The 26,797-nt window shown below is 42.8% G+C and overlaps 1 protein-coding gene across 1 annotated transcript in view; it reads left to right on the forward strand.

Annotated features, from left to right (window-relative positions):
* Nucleotides 1-1,341: 1,341 nt before the first annotated feature.
* The window catches only part of LOC126297841 (cAMP-specific 3',5'-cyclic phosphodiesterase-like), a 1,751,676-nt gene continuing 1,726,220 nt past the window's right edge, over nt 1,342-26,797 (forward strand). The window contains exon 1 of the mRNA XM_049989093.1: nt 1,342-1,427. The gene's annotated coding sequence lies outside the window, so the exon portion shown is untranslated. The remainder of the gene's footprint in view (nt 1,428-26,797) is intronic.

Genomic DNA, 26,797 nt, shown 5'->3' on the forward strand with positions numbered 1-26,797 from the left:
TGGTTTCCATTTCGTGACAGATCGGACCTTACTTCCTGAATACTCTTCCAGCAACTGTATCATTCTGAGTCGAGGAAGGGGAAGGGGGACGGGGAGAGGGAGAGGAAGAGCCGGCGTGGGTGGCCGAGCGGTTCTAGGCGCTACAGTCTAGAACTGCGCTACCGCTACGGTCGCAGGTTCGAATCCTGCCTCTAGCATGGATGTGTGTGATGTCCTTAGGTGAGTTACGTTTAAGTAGTTCTAAGTTCTAGGGGACTGATGACCTCAGAAGTTAAGTCCCATAGTGCTCAGAGCCATTTTTGGAAAGGGAGAGTGTCGGTAAAAGGAATCAATTATTAATTTATTCATGTTGTTAATCATATCCTGTACCTATAGTAACTCTTAGGAAATGTCTATTTCATTTCCACTACAAGGTAAACAACATCTAAAGGCAATGGACACTATATCACTACCCTTTCTGAACACTGTTAGGTCCGTTATAAAAAAAAAGTAAGCTGAAGCTTTAGCTAGTATTATAACGATTTAACTTTCAATGCTTTCTGTTAGCGCTCGGACATCTGGTTCTTTTCCAACAGAGCTACAACAGTTCACAAGTAAAGTACTGGTTGCTGGTAGGTCTTCTCTCGTCCTGTGTTTTCCCTGCACCATTGTAGACTGATGCTCGTTCTATAATTTCCTGAGACCGTCTAACGTTAAAAACCTCCCAGTCCATTCCGCACTGCCCCTGCAGCCCGTGTAGTCGCCTACTGTGTATAGTGGACTCCTACCTGTGAAACGGAACCCGAAACCCCACCATCCTACTGCGCTAGTCAAAAATGTGCAACCTAGGCTGTAGCAGAACCGTCTGAGCCTCTGATGCGGACTCTCCACTCAACTCTGCACCAGAGGTCCGCAGTCGGCCATGTCGACGATGAAGCAGATGGTGAGCTCTCTGCCTTCATCTCGCGGGCGAGACACGGAGTCTTTACCACCTGAGATAGCCACCCGAAAACAGGGAGAATCTCTTCTGATCCAAAGCGGCGCGCAACGGTAGTGCCGACAGGAGCCACTTCCTGCAGGTGGCTGCGTCCTGTGCTCTTAGCGGCACCCGGAAGCATCCGTTCCACTTCTGTTATGACTGCCACTAGACAGAGCGCACACTAGACTTCTTCCCCTCCTCCTCCTCAGCTTATGGCACGTGCGGAAGTGGCGCATTTCTGGAACGCTCGTGTCCAGTGCCGTACGAGGCGCGCAGATTGGTTTCGGTGTCGTGTGAGCAGGTGTCGCGTGGTGGCGCCTTCGTGCGCGCTCGGCGCAGCTCGGGTGCGCTCGGTGGTCGCAGCCGGCACGCGTCGTCGCGCCAGCGTTAGTCCGACGGCCGCGCCCGGCGTGAATCGCGCGCGAGTCAGTCCCACGTCCCGCGTCTCGCCCGCCACCGCTGCGCACCGGTCAGTACGCAGGCGACTGCCCGCATTGCTCTCTCTCTCTCTCTCTCTCTCTCTCTCTCTCTCTCTCTCTCTCTCTCTCTCTCTCATTCTCCCTTCTACTAACACTACCTCCGCATATTTCTCGCCTTTTTCTTATCTATTTGGTTCCGACAATACTCCGCCCGCCAGTTACGGCAGACGGAAATCCTACCACTAAGAGAAAAAGTTCTCAAAAAAGCTGGCAGTTATTTGAAAAAAAAAGAAAAGGCCAGTGTAAGCTACCGTTCGTACTAACTAGCAAAATAAACATGTTCTCAAAATTTTAAAATCCTTTTCATTAGGGTGAAAGTAGTTTCGGCCTCTATGTATTAAAAAAAACTGTGGTCGGTCGCCGTCAAAGCCCGTAATTTTGTCGAAATATCTTTTTGTACTTTATACCCCATTTTTTTGGATTTTTTGCTATAAATTGTTTGCCGATCTCGAAGGTGATCACTTAATTGCTCAACTGGACAGACTGTAGCACTTCGTAAAAGTACACAAATAATTCGTCATATTTTAAATTCGTCTTGTAAGCCTACTCAGTAATTAGAAAAGTGTACATCTCACTGGAAATTTTCAAAATCGTCGGACCATGTAATTAATGTCAAAAAAAGGCAAATGATTTCGTTTGTTGTGGTATTTATTACTTACAAAGAGGCTCTTGTCGTATCATTCGCATTTGTGTGACATTACTTTTAAAACATTTACTTTCGGTTTGCTTCATTAAGGGTGTACTCGTCCCTGCCAGCTTGTACCTTGGTGCAACTTGGCGCCCTGGGAAGAGGGACAGTGCCGCACTGAGCGGCCGCTCGTAAGCGGTCGGCTAAGGAGGCGGGCAAGTGAGGCGCGCTTTGACGGCTCTCGCCACGGGGGGGGAGGGGGGGGGGGGGCAATTTCCTGGCGCGGGAGCAGTGTCGGAACGCAGATGTCAAAGACTAGCGTTGGCTCTTATCGGCTTTACGCGACCCCCTCATCTGCAGAGTTTGCCGCCCTGGAAACACGACCCTGTCGCCCTTCCTTCCGGCTCCTTTTCTTTCTGGCTTCCCCTATTATCGGACCGTTCACCGCTGTTCCTGCAACGGAAGTAGTAGCACAGGGAGGTGCTTGTGACAGATTTCTCATTACGACCTACAACACATCGAAGGCAAAGTTATCAGTGTCAGGGTCTCTCCAGCCTTCTGTCACTCTTCCGACGTCTGACTGGCCGTTAATCGGAGTACTTGATTAAATTCTAAAATGTAAATTTCGCCAAGTATTTGGGTTAATAACTGTGTATAACTCGATCTTCAGTTTTACAGATACTGTAATTCTTATAGTTCTACAGTATATGTTTTATTAGCAAAACTGCACCAGTTTGTATTTCTGTTTTTACTGGACCTACTAGTATTTCAGAGCGAATGTTCCATCTGTAAGGTCCACAGCTTTTAATGAAGGGCTGGTGAGGCAGCAATACCTGAGTGGGCCATATTAATAGATAAATAACAGTTTGTGACAACATGTGTGTACTAAAGGTGAACTAATACAAAAAAGGAAACAGTCGTTCTTATCATAGTGTTTAATGGCATTGTAGTATATTTTTCATAATTACATTCTTAGCTTTTATTTATCGACGTAATCTCTCTTAAATTTGACTGCTTCACCGTGCTATTACGATGGAGAGGCTCAAAATCCGTGTAACATGTAGGTGAAGCATTCGCTCTGACACACATACATTTTTTTTTAAAAGCTAAATTGTAGATGATTAACGTTGTTTTACAAATATACACACATGCTCAGCTGGATGTTAGCCAAGTGAAACCAGTATGCATTCTTTAAAGAAAAAAAAAGAAAAAAAAAGAAAGAAAAATGCAATTCTCCCTTACTCCGGATATTTTCTAGTTAATCGATAAAATTTTCGAATTTCGCATTTTGACCAGCCTTTGAGTTTACTCAGGAATAACGATACGAAAACATCGTCGATAAGAACTTCCCAGCCTCCTTTCCCTCAATTTTAATAACTTCCTGGTTCTGGAAGATTCAAATAACACAAATTCAACAAAAGTATAGTACCAAACAAAATGCAGTGTTGCTAATCTAGTTTAAGATGAGACGGTTTTTTTTTATGGGAGGTGTACTGAATACGTACTGGTATGAAAGGAGTGAAATAAGTGAAAAAATTGTAGAAAAAAATTTGTGTTATTGATTTTTCAGTTTCTATTTGCTAAAACAGTCTCGGTAAAGAAAGCACATCCTGTTTAACTAAAAACATGCTTAAATACAATTTGTCTTGGAACAGAAGTTTCTGCTTTATCGTAGTGTACAGATTTAATGAAATGAAACCAAAATCTATGTAATATGCATCAACAGAATATTTTTGTATGTATTTGTAAGTGTAATCAGGTTACCTTTAATGTAGTAGAGGTAAAGTAATATGAAGCTAAATGGCAGTGAAAATAAAGTTTAAACTTTTTGGTCCTGCCAAAACTGTAGGAGAGTTCCGTATAGAGTATGAAGACTGAAGTCTGTACAGAACCACTGTATATTTTCTGAGCGATTTGTCGGTATATAGTGCCAAAACAAATATTTTCGAAAAACGTATTAGCTGTAGGATACAACTATTTTTTCTGTCAGTTTGAAAGTAAATAGGACCGTCTATGGGAACCACTAAGGAGTTTCGAAGCAATTTGCAAGATTTAGCTTCACTGCGCAATGATTTGCTACAAAGTTCGTGGATGTCTTGATGTCATAAATGCTCTTCGTTTCGGTGTAAACATAAACGAGGTCACTGGCTAAGGTATTATTTAATCAAATATAAAATTATTAGTACCTAAAAACTTTCTAAAAAACTTTTTAAAATTTCCAATAATTTTCTGTATATTCTTCCCTCGCATTTAACATTAATTTTTTTTTCATTTTACAAACAAAGCGATGACCAGATTAGGTACCTTAAATACCATCTTCGGATCTGAGAACAGACAAAACAAAAGAAAAATTTTCTTAAGTAACAACTTATGAAAAAATTACTGTTGACTTACTTTTAAAAATCTACAGGGAAATAACATATGTAAATTATAAACTCAAGTAGTAGCTTACATTACCGTTGCATCGCCCAGAACATTCTAATATAAAATCATCAGGTAGAATCTCTCATGTATAGCCGAAACCGAACCTAAGGACAAATATATTATGTTGTGGCACATAATTAAGAATAAGACATAATTATTTAGACGAAAGACCAATTCGCTGAACGTACCAAGCTATCTGTGAAAGCAATGAAACAAAGAGCAAGTGCAGCGTCGTAAAAATTTTATACACTGAAACGCATGTGTAGTTATTATCGTTACGGCCAGTAATTGCAAACAGAGATTTGACTAAGAAAAAGAAAAACTGAGTAAAAAATATTTGCTTTTAGTTACCTGAGTACGAAAGCGATATGATTATTCAGCATAACAAAATATTAATAGTGAAACACACCACATACACTTCGGTTTCACGATAAGTCAGTCAGATATAAAGGCCGTAAATTCAACTAAATACCTAGTAATTACAATTACAAACAACTTAAATTAGAAGAACACACACAAAATGTTGTGGGGAAGGCAAACCATTGACTGCGATTTATTAGCTTAGAAAATGCAACAGACCTAATAAAGAGACGGCCTACACTAAGATTGTCCGCCATCTTTTGGAGTACTGATTACCAGATAGGATTAACCGAATACATTGAGCAAGTTCAAAGAAGAGCATCACGTTTTGTATTATCGTGAAGTAGGGGAAAGAGTGACATTGATATGATACCGCATTTGGGGTGGACATCATTAAAGCAAAGGCATTTTTCGTTGCGACGGAATATCCTCACGAAATTTCAATTACCAACTTTCTCGTCCGACTGCAAAAATATTTTGTTCACGCCCACCTACGTAGGGAGAGACGATAATCGTAATACAATAAAGTGAAGGGCGATTCGAATAATAGAAAATTATTGTAGATGAACGCTCTGCCAGGCTCGTAAGTGTGATTTGTGGAGTATCGATGAAGATGTAGATGTACTTGAGGTCAGAAGTAAAATATGAAACACATATTCAACATCATCACACTTGGTAACTAGTCCAAACAGTAAAGGTGTATGTACGCTGTGTGACGCAAGACCCACACGTACTCACAGTTACAGCTGTAAAGACTTGAAACTGGCACGTTAACAATTACAGAAAGTGCCCGTAGTTCGCGTTATGGCACGTGAGCGATAAGTGTGAGAAAAGATTTTTCGTTTCCTTCTATTTTAAAACAAAGTAATTAAATTAAAATTATTTTAAAGCATACTGCAAAGGATGAAGAATACAGAACTACATCACAAGATTTGCGGTTAATCAAGTATATAAATTTCGTGTAAATAAAATAGACGAAGTAAACATGGGCTATAATTTACCCGCACTTCTTACAACTTTTAACTTGCCTTTTTCATGTAAACACAACGTTCAGTATTGTTGTAACTATGAGTAAGTGGGGGGTCCTGTGTCACCCAGCGTGCATAATTATATCTTTACTGTTTTCACAAGTTAACCAATGTGATGATGATGTGTATATATTTTATGTTTTAGTTTTGACTTCAAGTACAGCTTACATGGCATTTCCACTACGAATATTTTACTATTTTGAATATTCATGTTACTTTTATGCCCTGCTAACTCAAAGCAAACAGTTAGTTGCTTCTTCTTTTCCGTAGACAAACCTCTGTTTGCAGTTACTGACTGTAACGAAAATAATTACACAGGCGTTCCGATTTATAAAATTTTTGCGATCTTGTACTAGGTCTTTGTTCCAATTGCTGTCATAGTTATAGCGTGGTACGTTCAACGAACTAGTTTTTCTTCTAAATAGGTATTGCTTATTCTTATTTTTTCCAGTACACAATATATTTGCCTATATGTTCGTTTTAGGCTGTAATAAGATATTTTGCTAATGATTTTATGTAAGATGTTCTGAACGATGCAAAAGTGTTGTACGCTGCTAGTTGCACTTACGATACCACATGTGGTATGTTAATACAGTGTAAAATTTTAAAAGTAAACCGATATCAACGTTTACATAACTTGTTACATTAGGCATTTTTTTCTTTTTGTTTGCCTGTGCTCAGATCTAAAGATGGTAGGTAAGCTACATACACGGGTCATCAATTTGCAACAAAATTTTAATTTTAAATGCGATTGAGACAATATATAGAAGACGTATGAAAATTTTAAAACGTTTTGTAGAAGGTCTTCAAAATTTTTATAATTTTGTATTTCATTATCTGTTTAAGATCGCCTCCTCCTGTTCTGACAATGTTAAATATATTCTTTATTAAGATCTTAGTGTCCTGTCGTCATTATTAAGTGCCATCGGAAAACTAGCGTACTGTATTTGTAGATACTCGTGTGCCTGGAAGAGTCAAAGCGGAGGAATTTATATGAGGGCGATCTGAAGAGTAATGCCTCTGAATTTATGTCTGAAAACTCTGAGTTTTTCAAATAAAATAAATGTTACTATCATTTTACATTTTTATTTTTGATATCTAGATGTTTATTTCTCAACATAGCGTGGCGACGAATAAATTTCTCCCAACGAGAGACCACTTCGTTGATATCGTCACTGTAGAATGTATGAATTTGTTGACGGAGCCACAACCTTACCTCTGCCTGCACCGTTTCGACACTGTCCAAGTGAAATCCTCGAAGATGTTCTTTAAGTTTTGGAAACAGAAAAATTGGGTGGGGACAGGGCGGGACTGTATGGAGAACGACCAACTACAGTGAATCCAAAGCGTCGGACTGTTGCAGACGACGCAGCGCTCAGGTGTGGTCTGACATTGTCATACTGAAGGACAGGGTGTTCTATACGTGGACGAACTCTTCGAATTCGAAACTCGATTACAGCACGCTGTTTGCACGCACAGACATAGTACGCCGGCCGGAGTGGCCGAGCAGTTCTAGGCGCTACACTTTGGAACCGCGCGACCGCTACGGTCGCAGGTTCGAATCCTGCCTCGGGCATGGATGTGTGTGATGTCCTTAGGTTAGTTAGGTTCAAGTAGCTCTAAGTTCTAGGGGACTGATGAACACAGCAGTTAAGTCTCATAGTGTTCAGAGCCATTTTTGAACAGACATAATACGTTACAAGCAGCTATGTCGTCCGGTACAATTCGGAGCACTCTACCGGCACAGAGCTGCAAATTTGTAGATCTCAAGAACAAACATGCAGAGCATTGGGAACGGTTGTTATATCTAAAGAGCTTAACGAGTTTTCACACACAGAATTCGGAGGCATCATTATTTTTTCAGCATGCCCTCGTACAAATCGGCAGTTCTACGCAGTTGGTGCCGTATACTGTCCAAGTGATTTACACAACTCCTGAAAGCTGATACACATCACTGTTACGGGCACACACAACGGTGACATTTAAGACCAGACAGAGCTGATTTCCCAAAAGTAAAATAGTTGTGCAATAGTAGTTACACATTTGCAGCAGGGAAGGTAGTGCAGAGCTTGACTCCTGCGAGTATGTAGAGGGAAAAAAAGCCGTTTGAGGGCCTGACCGAAGACTACAGCATGCTAATTCGTACATAGAGGGCTTGCGGCGCTTTGAGCTGCGGATTTCTCTTTGATGTAGCATTAGGCTGCCTGTGACCCAAGCGCAACGCGGTCCGCGCCACGTAGCAGACATGTGTCAAAACCCGGTAAGCTTAAGGAGCTCTCACTGAAACAACTCACTCACGTTCGTAGCCTGCTGTCGCCGTGTTTCATAATGTATTGAACTCATGCGATCATCCGTTGTGCTACTGAAATTCGTGATACATATTTTCGCCAGATATTTTTCTATTTCTACTCTGAAAACAGTCAGCAGCGACTCTGAATTTCACTGTATTCCACAAATTGCCTATTGGCTCCCGTCTCAGGTTCCTCCACGCACGTTTGTTTGACAATTTTTCCGACGTTCGATCAGCGCGACTAACGGGCATTGTCAAAGCTTCATCCTCCGTTACTAGTGGTGGGCCGCAGATTAGGTGCACCTGTAGTGCTAATGCCAGCTTGAAGGTCTAGCGAAATACACGTTGCTTTCCGAGTACGGACTGTAACCGCACGGGCAGATGAAATAGACGTATTTTGATACTAGGTCACCGACTACTACCCATCGGAATGAAGATGTGGTCCTAAAATGAAGATGTGCTCCCACGTCTCATTTAATTAAGAAAACGGCTCATAGAAATGATCAATTTTTTAAACAAATCTTCCTGTATATTGCTGTTAATTTAGTTTTCACATTTTCTTTTTATCAACGTTCAGGAAACGACACCCATCTTCTACAAACCTCCCATCGTGTTCAGTTAATTATGTAAAGTGGACTGTCCTTGTGATAATTCTTTGGAATCGTATGTTTTATAAAAGATAGATATCATGCACTTTCTGTACGTCAGGTACCTCATAAAATCAGTGGCAAGCAACCATTAGGTGAAAATTCTTCAACTTGTCAAACGCACTTTTAAATTTTAAAGAAGTCGAGAAAATTACTCACGATACTGGCAGGTGCTTGACTATTATTTAGAAATTGAGCCACATTCTGCTGCGGACAAAGTAATTCAAACTTGACTTAGACACAAAAAGAAAACCCTGAATGCGAAGTAAACGCGAATAACGTCACAGGAAGATAACGAACGTGCTCGGATCAAACAATGTGCAATCTAAACGGTTATGGTTGGTTGGTTGTTTGGGGGAAGAGACCAAACTGCGAGGTCATCGGTCTAAACGGTAATGCTACATCATTTTAAGTTGAGTATAACTACAAAATAAAATACATGATCTCTTCTCGAGCGTTGTAGTTAGTTTCCGAATGTAAGTTGCGACCACATTTAATAAATGTTATACAGAATTTCACTGCAACTCCACATATTGGAGATTACTGTAGAAAATAAATTTTTGTATGCTTGTGAGATATCTATTGATTATCTGTTCAAGGATATACATGAATCTGCAACGTCCTGAAAAAGTTAACAAATTGCAGTGAAATAAGAGCCGCCTAATCTAAGAGTGATGGAAAAAAATAATTTTCGGCGCAACATCCTGTTACACGCGCAGGTGACAAAAGTCATGTGATGACGATATGAACAGAAAACTATGGCGGTAATATTACTTACACGGTTTGTAAAGGGGCAGTGCATTGTCAGATCTCTCATTTCCTCTCAGGTGATTGATTTGAAAGGTTTCCGACGTGATTATGGCCGGACGACGGTAATTGACAGACAACGAACGCGGGATGATAGTTGCAGCTAGGCACAATATTGTGCCGAGCGGTAGCTGGCACCACATCATATTAAGAAAGTGCAACGTCTCCCTGTGTTTGCATTTCAGAAAACAATAAATGCGTCGTCATTTCAATGGCTCTGGGCTGTAGATGCGGCGTTTGTGTCTGTATTACAACGCTATAGCATGGGACATATCATTTCGGATATCTTTAGGGAGCGTCACTATTTTGCCGAGAATACCAAATTTCATGCATTACCTCTCACCACGGACAACGCAGTGGTCGACGGGTTTCACTTAACGACTGAGAGCAGCGGCGTTAGCGTAGAGTTGTCAGTGCTAGCAGACAAGCAAAACTGCACGAAAACCCCGTAGAAATCAATGTGTGGCGTACGATGAACGTATCTATTAGACCAGTGCGGTGAAATTTGGCGTTAATGGGCTATGGCAGCAGACAACCGACACAAGTGCCTTTGCGAACAGCAAGACATCTCCTGCAGGTCCTCTCCTGGGCTCGTGACCATATCGGTTGGACTCAAGAGAACCGGATAACCGTGTCCTGATCAGATGAGTCCCATTTTCAGTTGGAAGAGCTGATGGTAGGGCAGACCACACAAAGACATGGACCCAAGTTGTGAACAAGGCACTGTGCAAGCTGGTGGTAGCCCCGTAGTTGTGAGGGCTGTGTTTACATGGAATGGACGGGGTCCTGATTACTTTCAGCCAGTTGGAGACCGTTTTCAGCTCAAACAAAAATGAAATTTTTGTGGATAACAGTGCCCATGTCGCCAGGCGACAGCTGAAATGGTTCAAATGGCTCTGAGCACTATGGGACTCAACTGCTGTGGTCATTAGTCCCCTAGAACTTAGAACTACTTAAACCTAACTAACCTAAGGACATCACACACATCCATGCCCGAGGCAGGATTTGAACCTGCGACCGTAGCAGTCGCACGGTTCCGGACTGCGCGCCTAGAACCGCGAGACCACCGCGGCCGGCAGGCGACAGTTGATCGTGATTGGACTGAAGAACATTCTGGGCATTTCGAGAGTATGTTTTCGTCACCAAGATTGTTCAACATGGATGCCATCGAACATTTATGGGACGTAATCGGGAGGTCAGTTTGTGCACAACATCCAGCACTCGGAACACTTCCGCATTTATGGACGGCTGTAGAGGCAGCATGGCTCAATATTTCTGTAGGTGACTTTGAACGACTTGTTGAGTCCATTCCACATCGAGTGGCTGAACTACGCGCGGCAAAATAAGATCCGACACGATACTGTAAGTTATCCCATGATTTCCATCACCTCTGTCTATAGGGATAAGTATTCGGCAACACCTAGTGACCAATACAGCCAGTAGAGGAGCTCTAACGCCAGGGTTGTGTGGGTTGAGGAAGAAATCTCTTTGAAAGATGTTCAACAACGGAAAAATGTTACAATGTACATCTTATTGTTGGAGTACGGAATCCACCAACAGTTAGTCAGTCACATGAACCATCCAGTCACCGCTAATAGAGTTGTATGTCATGGAGTGGTTTCGTGTATGTTGTGCTTAGAGCAGCTATGATATTGGGCTCACCAGAGGCACAATATTTTGGCACCGCAACATATTAAGAAAGGACACCGTCTATCTTGCGCTCTCTCTCTTTGTGTTTTCGTTTCAGAACACAATACATGCGTCGTCATTTCAATCTCTCTGGGCAGTAGGTGCGGCGTTTGTATCTTATTACAACCCTTTGGCATTATTTTACTCGTCATCAGGACGCAGTAGTAACCACGCATTGTCTTCTCTGCTGAGGTACTCTTCAGCCTTAACGGAATAGGTTTAGAGTTGCAAAGCTAGCCCAACAGTCGCTAACTAGGTCACCGTCTGGGTCACTTGTCACCCATTCGTTTTAGATTTGGAGACACCAAGGCGACAGCTGAAGGAAAATCCGCTGCCTCTTTTGATGAACTGATAAACAATAAATTAACCCTATTTTAAAACAAGACAGAGTTCATCTGTCTTAAAACACGCTTAAGTTTCTACACATCCTGTAAACTATTGTTAAGCATTCCCTCAACTCCTGTATATGGTGTTCGTTGTTTCTAACAAGTTCATTTTCTCAACTTCATATCATGTTAGCGAGCAGGTGTACTTTGATGTTAAGTGTAAGAGTCCCCTCGCTCGTATACACTAGCCAAACTGAGCTTCGTGAGATAGCATAATGTATGGCGCAGATGTATTACTTTTCGCCTAAAAATATTGTGTGTGGCTGAAATGAGCTTCTCCAATGTATTATATCATAAGACATCAAGGAGCCACAACACGTAATCAAAGAAACACAGGCATCTTGTTTCTGCATATTCTGAATTCTCGCCTCTGTGATAGTGGTCCCAGAGTGGAAGCACCTGGGATAAAAGTTTCGTATTAGTAAACACAGTTTAAGATTTAAACCAATTCAAGTCGATTTGCCAGCAGCTGAATACAAGCGGGACGGAACAGCGTCGTCTTCACTGGCAAACTCTTTCACCAACGTTCAAAGATGTAATACTCGTGATCAGCGAAAAGTGTGATGGGACCTGGTTTTCGTTGATGTTAGTACTATTTCCGTTAAGCTATACGAGCACCCCGCTCATTATTTCCACTTGCCTTTAGCAGGCTCGCCTCTTTCAGTCTCTTCTGCTAACCGACTGCGAAAGACAGTGTCTGGGTTCAGTTTTCGCTCATGCAAGCATACAACTATCACGAATGTTGCAAGCAGAGAACATACTGATAACGAATAAGAATCTAAATCCCTTACACTAGTGGATAAACTGAAATTGCAGAAAAATTCATCTCTAGGAAACTCTAGCCTCATATTCTATCGCGCTACACCAGTAACCTTCGCACTCGTACTGAACTCGTTGACCGTGGCGTCGGATTGGCTAACAACGAACTTAAATTAAAATTCTACGACTTCTTTTTGTTTATTTGTTGTATGTTCATTGCCGCTCTAATCAGTAAAATACAGAGTAGAAATATAAGATACCAGCGCAATGAATATATTCAAATCTAATTTTAAAATATAATTGACAGATGTCTCATTTGTCACGAGGAAGCCCACAGATCACCAGAACATGGTGTTACAGACCACTCCTCTACAATATGTTTGATGTTCTGGTTCGCAGCGCCACATCCGCCACCCCGTCTCCCTCAGCAATTCGAGATATAAATAAAGAACTTGTCCAACAGATGCTGTGTCATGCATCTAACACGTCTCACAATTAAACGTAAAGGGGGTTAAATTTATAAACGTGAATGACGTTTACTTTAATGGAAGCACACATCACTGGTGTATCTGCGATATTACTCGAAGTTCCCTTCAGTTCAAATGGCTCTGAGCACTATGGGACTCAACTGCCGTGGTCATCAGTCCCCTAGAACTTAGAACTACTTAAACCTGACTAACCTAAGGACATCACACACATCCATGCCCGAGGCAGGATTCGAACCTGCGACCGTAGCAGTTCCCTTCAGTGTGCGCGCTTGTGATGCCTTGGTAATTATTATCAGAAGGGCAATTAAACAGTGATGCAGTGCTTGGAAGGCTACTGATAACTTACCGTTTACAAAAAATGAAGGCTAGAGTTATCAGATATAAAAAATGGAAGAGTTTAGAACATAATTTTTCTATTATGGACAGCTCATTTTCGGTTTAATTTATCTTCTCGCATGCTTTTACAGAGTTACGTGACACTGTTAAACACTGGAATCAGTTTTTCGTGGGAGAAACGATAACAGCGTACGGAAAGTTACTTTTTCTAAAATATCTCCAATGTTTGGATTTACGGCCATCGATTTGGTAGGCCGCCAAATTGTGAACTGGACAGACACAGAGTTCGCAGTATAAACGCTGCATCCGCTGTTGTTGTAAATCAAATATGTGTTCAGTATTTCTTTTCCACAGTCTACCGCGTTCACTGGGGCCCATGAAGGCTGGTCACTACAACCTAAAAAAAATTTTTTCACAATTTACATAGACGTGGAACCAAAAGCAGTTAGTGATTAATTTTTTCACAAGCCAGATTAGCCCTAAAGTGTAAATCAAACTCTGGCAGGTACCTGTCAGAGTGTAGCCATTCTCTTCCGGGCCAATGAGCAGTTCTAGAAACCAACTGAGACAGGACTTGAGGCTGTGTTTGTGTAGTGGACACCTGGCATAATCTGTCAGCCCGCGACAGCTCAAGCGAACAATGCATATTAGTGTAACGAATCCTCTTAACGAGGGCTGTTAACGCTTGCCAGTAACGCAGAAACCAGTAAGCAGCCCCTCATTTAGCCGTTACACTGCAGTGAACACCGCATCATCAGCCTTGTAGCGTCGTAGTAATCTCAGTTCCCCTCTGACCTTTTGGAAACGGTGCATGGTTATGCTCCTGAACTGATTCTCGCAGATGTTTTTGCTTTGGTTTTTAACGCTCGAGAACAAGCGCTGTTCCCAGATTAAGCTGCACGCTTTTAACGGCTTAGTGCTGTGTGTCGCAGTGAGGCGTTTGACGATGCATAGAAAAACACTGTGGCGCCGAGCCTCTAGGAAAGTGTTTGGCGCCTGCCGCTATTCCTCCTTGCATTTTTGTTCGATCCTCGTGAAAGAAATGAAGGCTAACAGGACTGATCCCGAACTATTTGTCGTCGCGTATTAGTGCGCAAATGTTCTTCGACCTCGAACTGTGTACCTGATTTGGAACAGATCGTATCAAAATCTATCAACTACGTGGGGCTTAACTACAGATTTGTTTGTGCACTACGGCCAAAAATATCGTGTACTAGCTCAGAGAAAGCGAGACGCACGCTTCAGATAGATGTAGTTGTTAAATCCATTGATGAGACTTAACATTAATGCATAAGAGCATGTTGGTCCATCTATGCAAAGCAATACAACAGCCATTTTCGTGGCATTGATGCGAAAGCAAAGGGAACTTCACCGCCAAGTTTAAACGTAGCCGTAACCTCAAAAACGTAACTGAACGAAGCCACAATTAGCTTAAGGAGAGCCACGCCTGAACTGTTGAAATAATTGTAAAGTGAAATTCTGTCTATCAGCTTCACAGTAGATCCTGCGGATTTTGTCAAAACTAGACGTATTGGTCTTCGCTGAATTACTGCGATCGTTGCTTATAAAAAAGTGTCCAATTTCAAGCTCCGGATTGCTTTTCTGTATTTCAATACGACCGGTTTCAGACCAGCTGGTCATCTTCAGATCTGTATTTTTTATAATAAAAAAATGGTTCAAATGGCTCTGAGCACTATGGGACTTAATATCTGAGGTCATCAGTCCATTAGAACTTAGAACTACTTAAACCTGACTGACCTAAGAACATTACACACATCCATGCCCGAGGCAGGATTCGAACCTGCTACCGTAGCAGCAGCGCGGTTCCAAACCGTAGCGCCTAGAAACGCTCGGCCACTTCGGCCGGCCTTTTATAATCACAATTGGTTCAGATCCCAAATGGTTTATAATTTAAGCTTGTAAATTTTAGCCATCCGGGGTGGCCTAGCGGTGTTAGGCGCTTCAATGTGGAACCGCGCGACCGTTACGATCGCAGGTTCGAATCCTGCCTCGGGCATGGATGTGTGTGATGTCCTCGGGTTAGTTAGGTTTAAGTAGTTCTAAGTTATAGGGGACTGATGACCTCAGATGTTAAGTCCCATACTGTTCAGAGCCATTTGAACCATTTTCGTGAATTTAAAAGGTTCCGAAGAAATTAGTTGAAATAGAAATTTGTGCAATAAACAGTTTTTTACAGTTAAGACTAACCTGTCGAATATGGAACTGGAAGTTCACTGTCATAACTAGACGTACACCAGCTTGCTGCTGCTTTATAAATAAATTTTTAAGAAACCTGATTGATGCAACAAATGCAGCGCTGAAAAGCGCCCTCTATAAATAGAGTGGACTCACGTAATTCATAATAAGTGCTCCTAAGTATAGCATGAAACGCTGATATGAAATTTAATAGCATTATAATCTTTTAAAAGGACTTTATGAAACAATTTTCCTAAAATTTTCTCAATACTTTTATATAAGGATCCTAGGATCCTAATTGGTGGGAAGTTTGTAGCGCTCTAAAGTGCAATTTATGGGCTGATTAATGCATAAAGAATGTTTCTTAATGTAACAAACGAAACAACGATGAGGACATTATTATTATTATTATTATTATTATTATTATTATTATTATTATTACTAAAAGCTTTAAAAGAGCTTTAAAACATTGCAAAAAATATTCTCTTGCTTTCGTTTGGCAGTTGTAGAACCTGCAGCGCTCATTGACTATAGACTGAAGTAATTCATGCATAAAAATGTCCCCAAGCATAACATATAAAAAATCAGGGCATTAATATCATTAATCAGGTATCCAATTACGCCTATCGGCTGAGGCTGACACGGAGGTCAGTCGGTACAGTTGGACCTTCCGAGACCTGTTCGAGAATGGTTCAAATGGCTCTAAGCACTATGAGACTTAACATCTGAGGTCATCAATCCCCTACTACTTAAACCTAACTAACCTAAGGGCATCACACACATCCATGCCCGAGGCTGGATTCGAACCTGCGACCGTAGCGGTCGCGCGGTTCCAGACTGAAGCGCCTAGAAACGCTCTGTCACAGCGGCCGGCGAGGCCTGTTCGGACGGAGTTTTAGTGTAATTACGAATATTAAAATTAGACGTAGAAACGTCTGAAGTTTTCTTCTCCTCTTCTTTGGCGGTCGTAGAGTCACAAATGCTCGAAGCCAAACACAGCGCCACGTTATAGTTCCCTCTACCGTGTCCATCTAACAGACGCCAGGGTACCGCATCTGATGTTTGGTAGAGCGTACGACCTCATTCCAAGGCAATGCTGCAACAAGTCTTTGAAAATTTCATGTTAGCTACTATGCATGTAGTCACTTTGCTCATTAAGTAGTTTCTCTCGGTCTTTCACCTGGTGGGCGTAAATTTCTGGTCCTGAAGCACATTCAAATAAAAACTCATCTGAGCACTGTGCAACACTTCCATTTCCTCACTTATTGCACAGACCTCACGCTGTCTATATTTGAAATGCGCTCCAAATTCTGTCCGATTACCATGATTTCAAGTTTCGCCACGTCTATCATATGCAATACCTGTCACAGCCCGTGCATATGATTTTGTATACTACGGAGTTATAGTGTTTAGTTTGCTTCGTAGCCGTTGGTTTATGGTTTAATCTACTCGCCATTTCTGAAATGCCACTTGCCCTTAATTTTTAAAGGCCACGGATATGTTTCTTTTCGGAAAAACTTTAGCTGTTCTCTCCGACACACACCCTTTGCAAGTGAAAATGACGAATTTCTTTAATCTTCCTATTGTCTTCACTTAAATAAAAAACAAGTTTTCCTGTAAAAGTGAAGATAATCGTAAGTTTAAAGTTGAGAAGAAATTCGGCACTGACATGAAAAAAGGCGTGGGTCAGAGAGAACAGCAAAAGTTTTTCCAAATAAACCTGGCCGTACCATTTGATAATTAATCGTAAATGGTGCATAGATTAAACCATATTTCAGCTGCGACGAAGGTAACTAAATGCTGCAGCTCCGGAGTATGTAAGACCAAATGCGTGGACTGTTACAAGTATTACATTCGTCAGACGGAGCGAAGTTTCGAAACCCGATACAAGGAACATAGGAGGCACGGTAATTGAACAGCATTTCGAACCCATATGAAAGATAGAAAGCATGAGGTTAGCGCAATAAGAGAGCAACTGAAAGTGCTACACCGACCCGAGAAGAAGTTTCTATTTGAATGTGTTGGAGGAACTAGAAATTTACGCCCACCAAGTCTGAGACAGAGAGAAACTACTTAACGAGCAAAGTGACTTCAGGCATAATAACTACTACGAAATTTTCAAAGACTTGCTGTTGCCTTCCTTTGGGATGAGGTGGGATGCTTTACCAATCATCAGCTTTAGCGGCCGTCAGCACAATGGCAAATTGAAAACGGCGAAGGAAACTTCAGCGTGGCCTAATGTTGTGCTGGAGCTGTGGTAACTCTACGATCACCACATTAGAGAAAGCGAAGAGAACTTTGAGACTTTCTGTGCTTCTTTTAAAGTTTTAATGATATTAAAATTCAGTCCGAAGAGGCGTCGAAAGGCCCAACGGTACCGACCGACCGCCGCGTAATCCTAAGCTGATAGGCGTCACTGGTTCGGTTATGGAGGGGCATGTTGTCAGCACACTGCAGTCCGGGCCGTTTTCCGATTTGGTGACCGGATTAATGATACTGAAGCCCTGATTTTATCTATATTATGTACGGGGACTTGTTATGTATGAATTATTGCAGTGCATAGAGAGGCCCCTTGAGCATTATAAGTTCTGCGATCGCCAAATGAAAGCAGGAGAAGATTCTTTTGGAACGTTTTCAAGCACCTTTAAAGTTTTTAATACTAATAATATCCTCATTGGCGTTTCATTTGTTACATTTTGAAACATCTTTTATGTATTACATCAGTTCACAGAGGCTACTTTCGAGCGCTTCAAACTTTTCACCAGTTATGATTCTTATATGAAAATATTTTAAAAATTTTGGGTAAATGTTTTCTAAAGCCCTTTTAAATGTGTCAGAGCTATTAGATTTCATTCAGTGTTTCGTGCTGCTCTTAGGACCATCTCTTATGAATGATACAAATACAGGGTGTTACATAAAGGTACGGACAAACATTCCTCACACACAAATAAAGAAAAGATTTTTATTGTGTGTGTCCGGAAACGTTTAATTTCCATGTTAGAGCTCATTTTAGTTTCGTCAGTATGTACTGTACTTCCTCGATTCACCGCCAGTTGGCCCAATTGGAGGAAGGTAATGTTGACTTCGGTGCTTGTAATGACATGCGACTCATTGCTCTAGCATCAAGCACATTAGTACGTAGCATCAACAGGTTAGTGTTCATCACGAACGTGGCTTTGCAGTCAGTGCAATGTTTAAAAATGGGGAGTTGGCAGATGCCCATTTGATGTATGGATTAGCACGGGGCAATAGCCGTAGCGCAGCACGTCTGTATCGAGACAGATTTCCAGAACGAAGGTGTCCCGACAGGAAGACGTTCGAAGCAATTGATCGGCTTCTTATGGAGCACGAAACATCCCAGCCTATGACTCACGACTGGGGAAGACGTAGAACGACGAGGACACCAGCAATGGACGAGGCAATTCTTCGTGCAGTTGACGATAACCCTAATGTCAGCATCAGAGAAGTTGCTGCTGTACAAGGTAACGTTGGCCACGTCACTGTATGGAGAGTGCTACGGGAGAACCAGTTGTTTCCGTACCATGTACAGCGTGTGCAGGCTGATTGGCCTCCACGGGTACACTTCTGCGAATGGTTCATCCAACAATGTGTCAATCCTCATTTCAGTTCAAATGTTCTCTTTACGGGTGAGGCTTCATTCCAACGTGATCAAATTGTAAATTTTCACAATCAACATGTGTGGGCTGACGAGAATCCGCACGCAATTGTGCAATCACGTCATCAACACACATTTTATGTGAACGTTTGGGCAGGCATTGCTGGTGATGTCTTGATTGGGCCCCATGTTCTTCCACCTACGCTCAATGGAGCCCGTTATCATGATTTCATACGGGTTACTCTACCTGTGCTGCTAGAACATGTGCCTTTACAAATACGACAAAACAAGTGGTTCATGCACGATGGAGCTCCAGCACATTTCAGTCGAAGTGTTAGTACGTTTCTCAACAATAGATTCGGTGACCGATGGATTGGTAGAGGCGAACCAATTCCATGGCCCCCATGCTCTCCTGGCCTGAACCCTCTTGACTTTCATTTATGGGTGCATTCGAGAGCTCTTGTCTACGCAACCCCGGTACCAAGTGTAGAGACTCTTCGTGCTCGTATTGTGGACGGCTGTTATACAATACGCCATTCTCCAGGGCTGCATCAGCGCGTCACGGATTCCATGCGACGGAGGGTGGATGCATGTATCCTCGCTAACGGAGGACATTTTGAACATTACATTTCCTGTAACAAAGTGTTTGAAGTCACGCTGGTACGTTCTGTTGCTGTGTGTTTCCATTCCATGATTAATGTGATTTGAAGAGAAGTAATAAAATGAGCTCTAACATGGAAAGTAAGCGTTCCCGGACACATGTCCACATAACATATTTTCTTTGTGTGTGAGGAATGTTTCCTGAAAGTTTGGCCGTACCTTTTTGTAACATCCTGTAGAGGGTGCTTTTCAGCGCTTTATGGGTTGCACCAATCAGGTTTCTGCAAAATTTATTAGTAAAGCCACAGCAAACTGGGATATAGCTAGTTACGACAGTGATCCGTAGACGTGCAACGCGTTTCGTTGGAAGTTCATTAAGTAAGCACGAAAACGTCATGGATATTATCAGTCAACTACAGTGGTAGGCGCTGCAAGAAGGCGTTCTGAATCGCTTTGTAGTTTTGTGTTTAAGTTCCGAGAGCGTACGTTTCTTAAAGAGTCAGCAGATATATAGCTGCCTCCTGCGATTATCTCGCGAAAAGACAATGAATGTAAAATTAGAGAAATTAGAGGCTTACAAACATCGGTTTTTCCCGAGGATTATTAACAACTGGAATCGGAAATCGGGGAAGGGACAGTGGTACTCGAAGTGTACTCCTCTACACACCGTAAGGTGGCCTGCGGAGTACATACGTAGGTATAAACAAGTACACGGTAAGTTCCCAGAGCAATATTGCATCAAATGTCTACGCGCTGGTCACGCAACTCCGTAAATTACAATTCGATGGTATGTGGGCGCTCGATAGCGCCCCAAATCTTTATCCATCAGGTTAAGATGAGAGTAATTATGTGGCCAAGACATAAACGTGAGTACGATATCATACCCCTCAAACCACAGTAGCGCAACTCGAGCTTCATGACACTGGCAGTTATTCTGACGGAAGATGTCATCGTCGTTGCGGAAGACACGAAGCCTGAAGAAATTCAGGTGCTCCGCTGAAATGTAGTCCACAACTGCTGTAGTGCTTTCGATTCCTACCGCCAGATCGTATGGAAACCCAGATGAATGTCTCCCATAGCACTATACCGCCTCCATCGATCTGCGTCCGTGCCCTTTTCGAGTAGCCGTTCGACGGAATGACGGTGTATCCGGACCGACCATCGTCTGAATGCAACATGAAATGTGTTTCGTCCCACCTGGCTATTCCTCACAATTCACCCACCGTCCAGTCTCGATGATCACGTGCCCACTGCAGTCGCAAGTGACGACACCGTTAGGTCATCACGGAAATACGTAGGGACCTTCTGCTGCAGAGCCCCATCTGTAATAATGAGCATTGAACCAGAGCTGTACTCTATCTTCAAATCAGCCATAGATTGCCACCCATCTACATCTACATCTGTACTCCGCAAGCCACCTTCCGGTGTGTGCTAGAGGGTACTTCTGTACCAGTGTCACCTCTCCCCTTTCCAGTTCCAGTCGAGAATGGTTAACTGGAAGTACGATAACGGGTAAACCTCCGTTTGGGTTCGTCACTCTTTAGTTTTATATTCATGGCCTTTACGCGATATATACGTAGGAGGAAATTTGCTTACTCTTCAAAAAACTTACGCTCTCGGAACTTTTAACAAAAAGTCCACACGATCATGCAGAACGCCTCTCTTGCAGCGTTTGCCAATGGAGTTGGTTTATCATCTCCGTCCGCTTTTGCTCTGAGTAAATGAACCTGTGACGAAACGCGTAACTCTTCTTTGGATCTTTTCTATTTCTTCTATCAATCCTGTCTGCTACTGACAACTTGCTGACGAATAAGATTCAAGTATTAGCCGAACGAGTTTCTTGTAATCTACCTCCTTTTTTGACAGACTACATTTCCTGAGGATTCTTGCCATGAATATCAATCTAGCATCTGCCTTTCCTGATATTAGTTCCATTTGGCTCTTCCACTTTATATCCCTCCGTACACATGGAATGGAAAAGAAGTCTCCTGTTTCTTGACAGTGCCTAGGGGAACCGTACTAGGCAAGGTCCTAATGGATGTGGTTTCCGGTTGCCTTCCTCCGACCGTAATGGGGATGAATGATGATGATGAAGACGACACAACAAAATCCAGTCATATCGGGGCAGGTGAAAATCCCGGACCCCACCGGGAATCGAACCCGGGACCCAGTGCTCTGGAAGAGAGAACGCTTCCGTACACATATTACTAGATATTTTATGGAAGCAACTGCTTAAAATGATAGTTCTGCAATCGTATAATCATACAATAATCTTTTTGTCTATGTGTACGCATCACGTTAAATTTGATGATGTTGAGGTTCAATTGTCCTTCTCCAGGCATAGATCCTCTGCAGCTCTTCTTGGATGTCGCTACAATTTTCTAGCTTTTTAATACTCTGTATACAGCACCTGCGTCATACAACTTCGTACTGTGTTTGCTACGTCTTTTATGTTCTGAAAAGTAATGGATTTTAACACTCGCTTGGGGTTCGCCCGAAGTTACTTTTACATCTGAAGATTTATCTCCGTTGAGAATCATATGCTGTGTTCTGTTTGCTGGAAACTTCAGTCCAATCACACAGTTGGTCTGATATTCCGTACACTCTTATTTTGTTCATTGGGCAGCAGTGTGGAACTGTATCGAACGCCTTACGGAAGTCCAGCAACTCGCCGTTTTCAAGCGATAGCAGTTTTTGGAATGGTTGGTTGGTTGATTTAGGGGACATTACCATATAGCGAGATCATCGGCATCGGTCACATCACATGAGGAAAGGATGAAGAAGGACGTAGGCCTTGCCTTTTCAAAGGAAAGACCCCGACATTTGCCTGAAGCGATTTAGGGAAATCACTGAAAACCTAAATCAGGAAGGCCGGACGCAGGTTTGAAGCGTCGTCCTCCCGAATGCGAGTTCAGTGTGCAAACCACTGTGCCACCTCGCGCAGTGTTTTTGGAATCCCTGTTGATTCCTACAGAGGAGATTTTCGGTTTCCAGTACTGTCATAATATGCGAGCAAGAAACATGTTCGAAAACTTTATAATATAGTGACGTTGTAGATGTGGGCCCATGTCTGTGCGTCTGTTCGACGACCCTCCTTGAAAGGGAGATCATCTTGCTTTTTTCCAATCATCAGGAACAGTTCACCCCTCCAGAAACCTAAGATACACTCCTGCTTGAAGAGGGCCAAGTTCCTTCTCATACTCTATGTAGAATCGTGTTAGTATCCGGTTATTTCCAGTCCTCACTTTGTTGAACAGATTCATTTCTTTTTCTATCCCATGGTCACTTATTTCGATATCAGCAGTTTTGTCGTTCGTGTGACGACGTAAGGGAGGTACTACAGTGTGAGCGTCTTTTATCGAACGATTGTTGAAAAAGACGTTTAGTATTAGTTTCATTGCCAGTATGGTAACAGACTGTCTAGGTAATTGGCTCCGATAGTGTTGTACCGGGTGAAATAGCAACCGTTGGTACAGTGGTAGACTCACAGCTTTACTCCTGGAGGAACCGAGTTGATACTATAGCACATGGAATCACGTTATTAAACTTGAACAACATGAAACAATTAAATTTGCAACAATTCATTTCCACAGGAATTTCGTGAGTATTTATTACTGTCACTAACCGTTAACGCATCAGTTCAGAACAAGATACTAGTCTCTTCTCACAGAGTACAACTGACGATAAACATTCGTGCAGAGTTCTGTCTAACACAACTATCGCACTGCTGGCTCGTTAGAGAGACGATGCTGTCGTCGTGGCCTGAGCGGCAGTGCACTCAGACGTAAGGAAGCACGCTGATTCGGTGGCGTATATAAACTTCTGGGCGTCTCCCCGCTTATTCGTCGCTGTGTCTGGCAGCTACCATGCTTACTGGTGGTTTCGACACCGTAGATCCGTTTACCGATTTAACGTAACATCAAAAGGTCTTAGTGATATTCTGCCCCGTCGGTAGACACAATTTTACTTCTACATATGTTACACACTTCACGCATTGCGCTCCTTACGCTAACTAGTGGAGCAGTGGTATGTTTTCTTTTCTTTTTTCTTTGCAAAGAAGTGTCTGACTGCATTTAAATTTGCAGTGAAGCGCTCCTTTCGTAATCCGATGGCACCGATGGCCACACCGTTTGGCCCCTCCCCCGAATCTACTAACCGACCAATCTTTCTAACTTTCCTTTTACTTCTGTTTACAGTCGTATTCAGTGATACTGTAACAGCCGTATTATCATTAATTCCCCGTTCTATTCCGTGTCGAACTGTTCGGGTATGTTTATAACCAGCAGTTCTAAGAATTACCTTCACCAGTGGGTTCTCGGATTAAAAGGTCTAGATAATTTTCGGATGAAGCATCTTGAACAATTTCACACGATTCCCTGTCCCTATTACCCACTCTAATCACTTGAGTCTCCCAACCCATAGCTGGTAAGTTGAATTCGCCACATAATGCTACAGAATAACTTGGAAAAGTAAACGGAATTTTCTCCACGTTCATCTTAAATGTTCCGCCACTACTACTCCTGAGGTAGGGGTCAATAGAAGCATCTGATGACAATGTTTGCTTTAACTTTAACACTTGTATTCATCCAAATTATGTCGCGTACTGAATGTGTCCTAGTTACACGATGATAAACTATCGTACTTTTATGGGTAAGCCAGTCGGGGTGGCCGAGCGGTTCTAGGTGCTTCAGCCTGGAACCGCGCGTCCGCTACGGTCGCAGGTTCGAATCCTGCCTCGGACATAAATGTGTGTGCTGTCCTTAGGTTAGTTAGGTTTAAGTAGTTTCTAAGCTCAAGGGGACTGATGACCTCAGAAGTTAAGTCCCATAGTGCTCAGAACCATTTGAACCATTTTTTTAAGGGTACAAACATGCATCCACCAGCAACGTTTACCCTATCTTTGAGATATACATTCGAAGTAGAATTTAGAATTCCACTGCTCTCAACAAACGGCTTCTGCCAGATTTCTGTTCATAGTGATGAGTGGGCATTGTTTCATTTATAAGCGAAACCCGTTCCGGGACCTTACCATAGAACTTCTGCAGTTAACAGATACTGTATTAACATTTTCCTTCTCCTAAATGCTCCGACGAAAGCTACCCTGTCTAAATTCATAACGCATTTTATCGAGCTTTTTTTGGGGGGGGGGGGGGGATTTCACTACCCTAAAAAACCCACACGTGCACACCACACTTGATCCGTTCTCTAATAGTCGCTTCCTGTGGGTAGTGCAGGCCTGATGTATTATCGTGATTGGGGGGAGGGGGGGAGGGTGCCTGCTACAATACTCCAGCCGATAGCGCAGGGCGAGAAATCCGCATCCAAGATCGTAAACTTGGGCTGAGCATTTGGTCTAAGCTTTCCTAAGGCCATCGATCGGTTTTGGGAAAGATGTTACAAAATGATAGCTCTGCTTCTAATCCTCGGGATAGGCTAGCTATCTTTACTAAAGCAGCCAGCCCCCTGTAGGAACCGAGGACAGCTTCTGAACCCAGGCGGGAGGCGTCATTCGTGATTACATGAGCCGCGATTTGTAGCCGGGTGCGCCCAGTGCGTCAGTAGTGTCGACAGAGTCTTCTCCATGCCGCGGATGAGACCCACAGGCAGGCAAACAGAGTGGGTACAGCAGACTTGATGTATTTATTGATCGGGGGGGGGGGGGGGGGGGGGTACCAAAGCTTCATCTTAGTTGCCCCGACGCCACCACAGCCCAGGGCAGCAGCCTGAAGCCTGTCGACCGCAGTCAACACCGTTTTCAGCTGTTTACAGAAAGTGGCGAATTCCTCTCGGAACCATACACAACAAATGGTTCAAATGGCTCTGAGCACTATGGGACTTAACATCTGTGGTCATCAGTCCCCTAGAACTTAGAACTACTTAAACCTAACTAACCTAAGGACACCATACACACATCCATGCCCGAGGAAGGATTCGAACCTGCGGTCACGCGGTTCCAGACTGAAGCGCCTAGAACCGCACGGCCACACCGGCCGGCCATACACAACAGCCACAGTTCTTGTCTATCTTGAATCAATTTCTTTTTGGACCCCAAGTAACGTAACACTAACCCAAGAAGTCGCTGTGTGTAATAAAAGTTGTGCTACTACGCGACTTCTGATTTTTATTTCATTTTATTGATTTACTACACTCCAGCGTCATCTCACACGAAACTAGTGTGCATAAATTTACGAAAAAACGTCGAGTATGTTAGAAATCACTAGTGTGCACAACAAAATATGCTTATAGAAGTCATTTTTTTTTACCGAAGAGCTTGAAAAACGGAAACTAAACCGAATACTGTGTATAAACACTGTGTACTATTACAGTTCTGGGAACCGAAAATCTCCTGTGCGGGAATCAACATAGGTTCCAAAAATAATGATCATATGAAACCGCCCATGTAGATGTCGTGGTGCTCGACTTCCGTAAGTCGTTCGGTACAGTTCTACACTGCCGCCTAATGAACAAAATACGAGCATGCGGAATATCAGCTGCTACTCCGAGTATACAAGCGTTGTATCCAACGGTTACGAGACTGCTTCACAGAACAGGCAAGCCTCTAACCTCCACTTTCTGTGACGAGGCGTTGACGTCAACACTGAGGTGCCTATTCGTGGCTTCAGCGTCCTTCAAGCACTAACCACATATACTCGGACACTAGCACGCGAAAAGCCGACCAGATTCGCCGTTTGCGAGGTTCTTGTTCTCACTCGCCGGACCATAACAGTCTGCGCTTTATCAGCGTTGCATTTTCCCCATTTACGGCCTGTGTCGTCGCTATAATGATTCCGTATTCGTCTCTAGTCCCCCCACCTACTCTCCTTACCGCATTTTGTGTCCACAACACAACCAGGCAGCATTCATTCTGGCGGTGGACAGTATTCGTATTGCTTTGGCTGATGCGTGGAAATTTCTCCACAAAATAGGATCCCTTTTTTGTGTTGCCAAAAATCTTTACTAATCAATAACGATTGAGTAGTATTTTCGCGTGTGCCCATCACTATACCTCATGCAGAACGACAGCAACGAGAGATGATGTAGAAAATTTAGCAAACAGTGATTGTATCTCTCATTGGAGGCGAAAACTCTTTATTTTATTGTATTAT

Source organism: Schistocerca gregaria, chromosome X, assembly GCF_023897955.1.
Source record: "Schistocerca gregaria isolate iqSchGreg1 chromosome X, iqSchGreg1.2, whole genome shotgun sequence".
Lineage (NCBI taxonomy): Eukaryota > Metazoa > Arthropoda > Insecta > Orthoptera > Acrididae > Schistocerca > Schistocerca gregaria.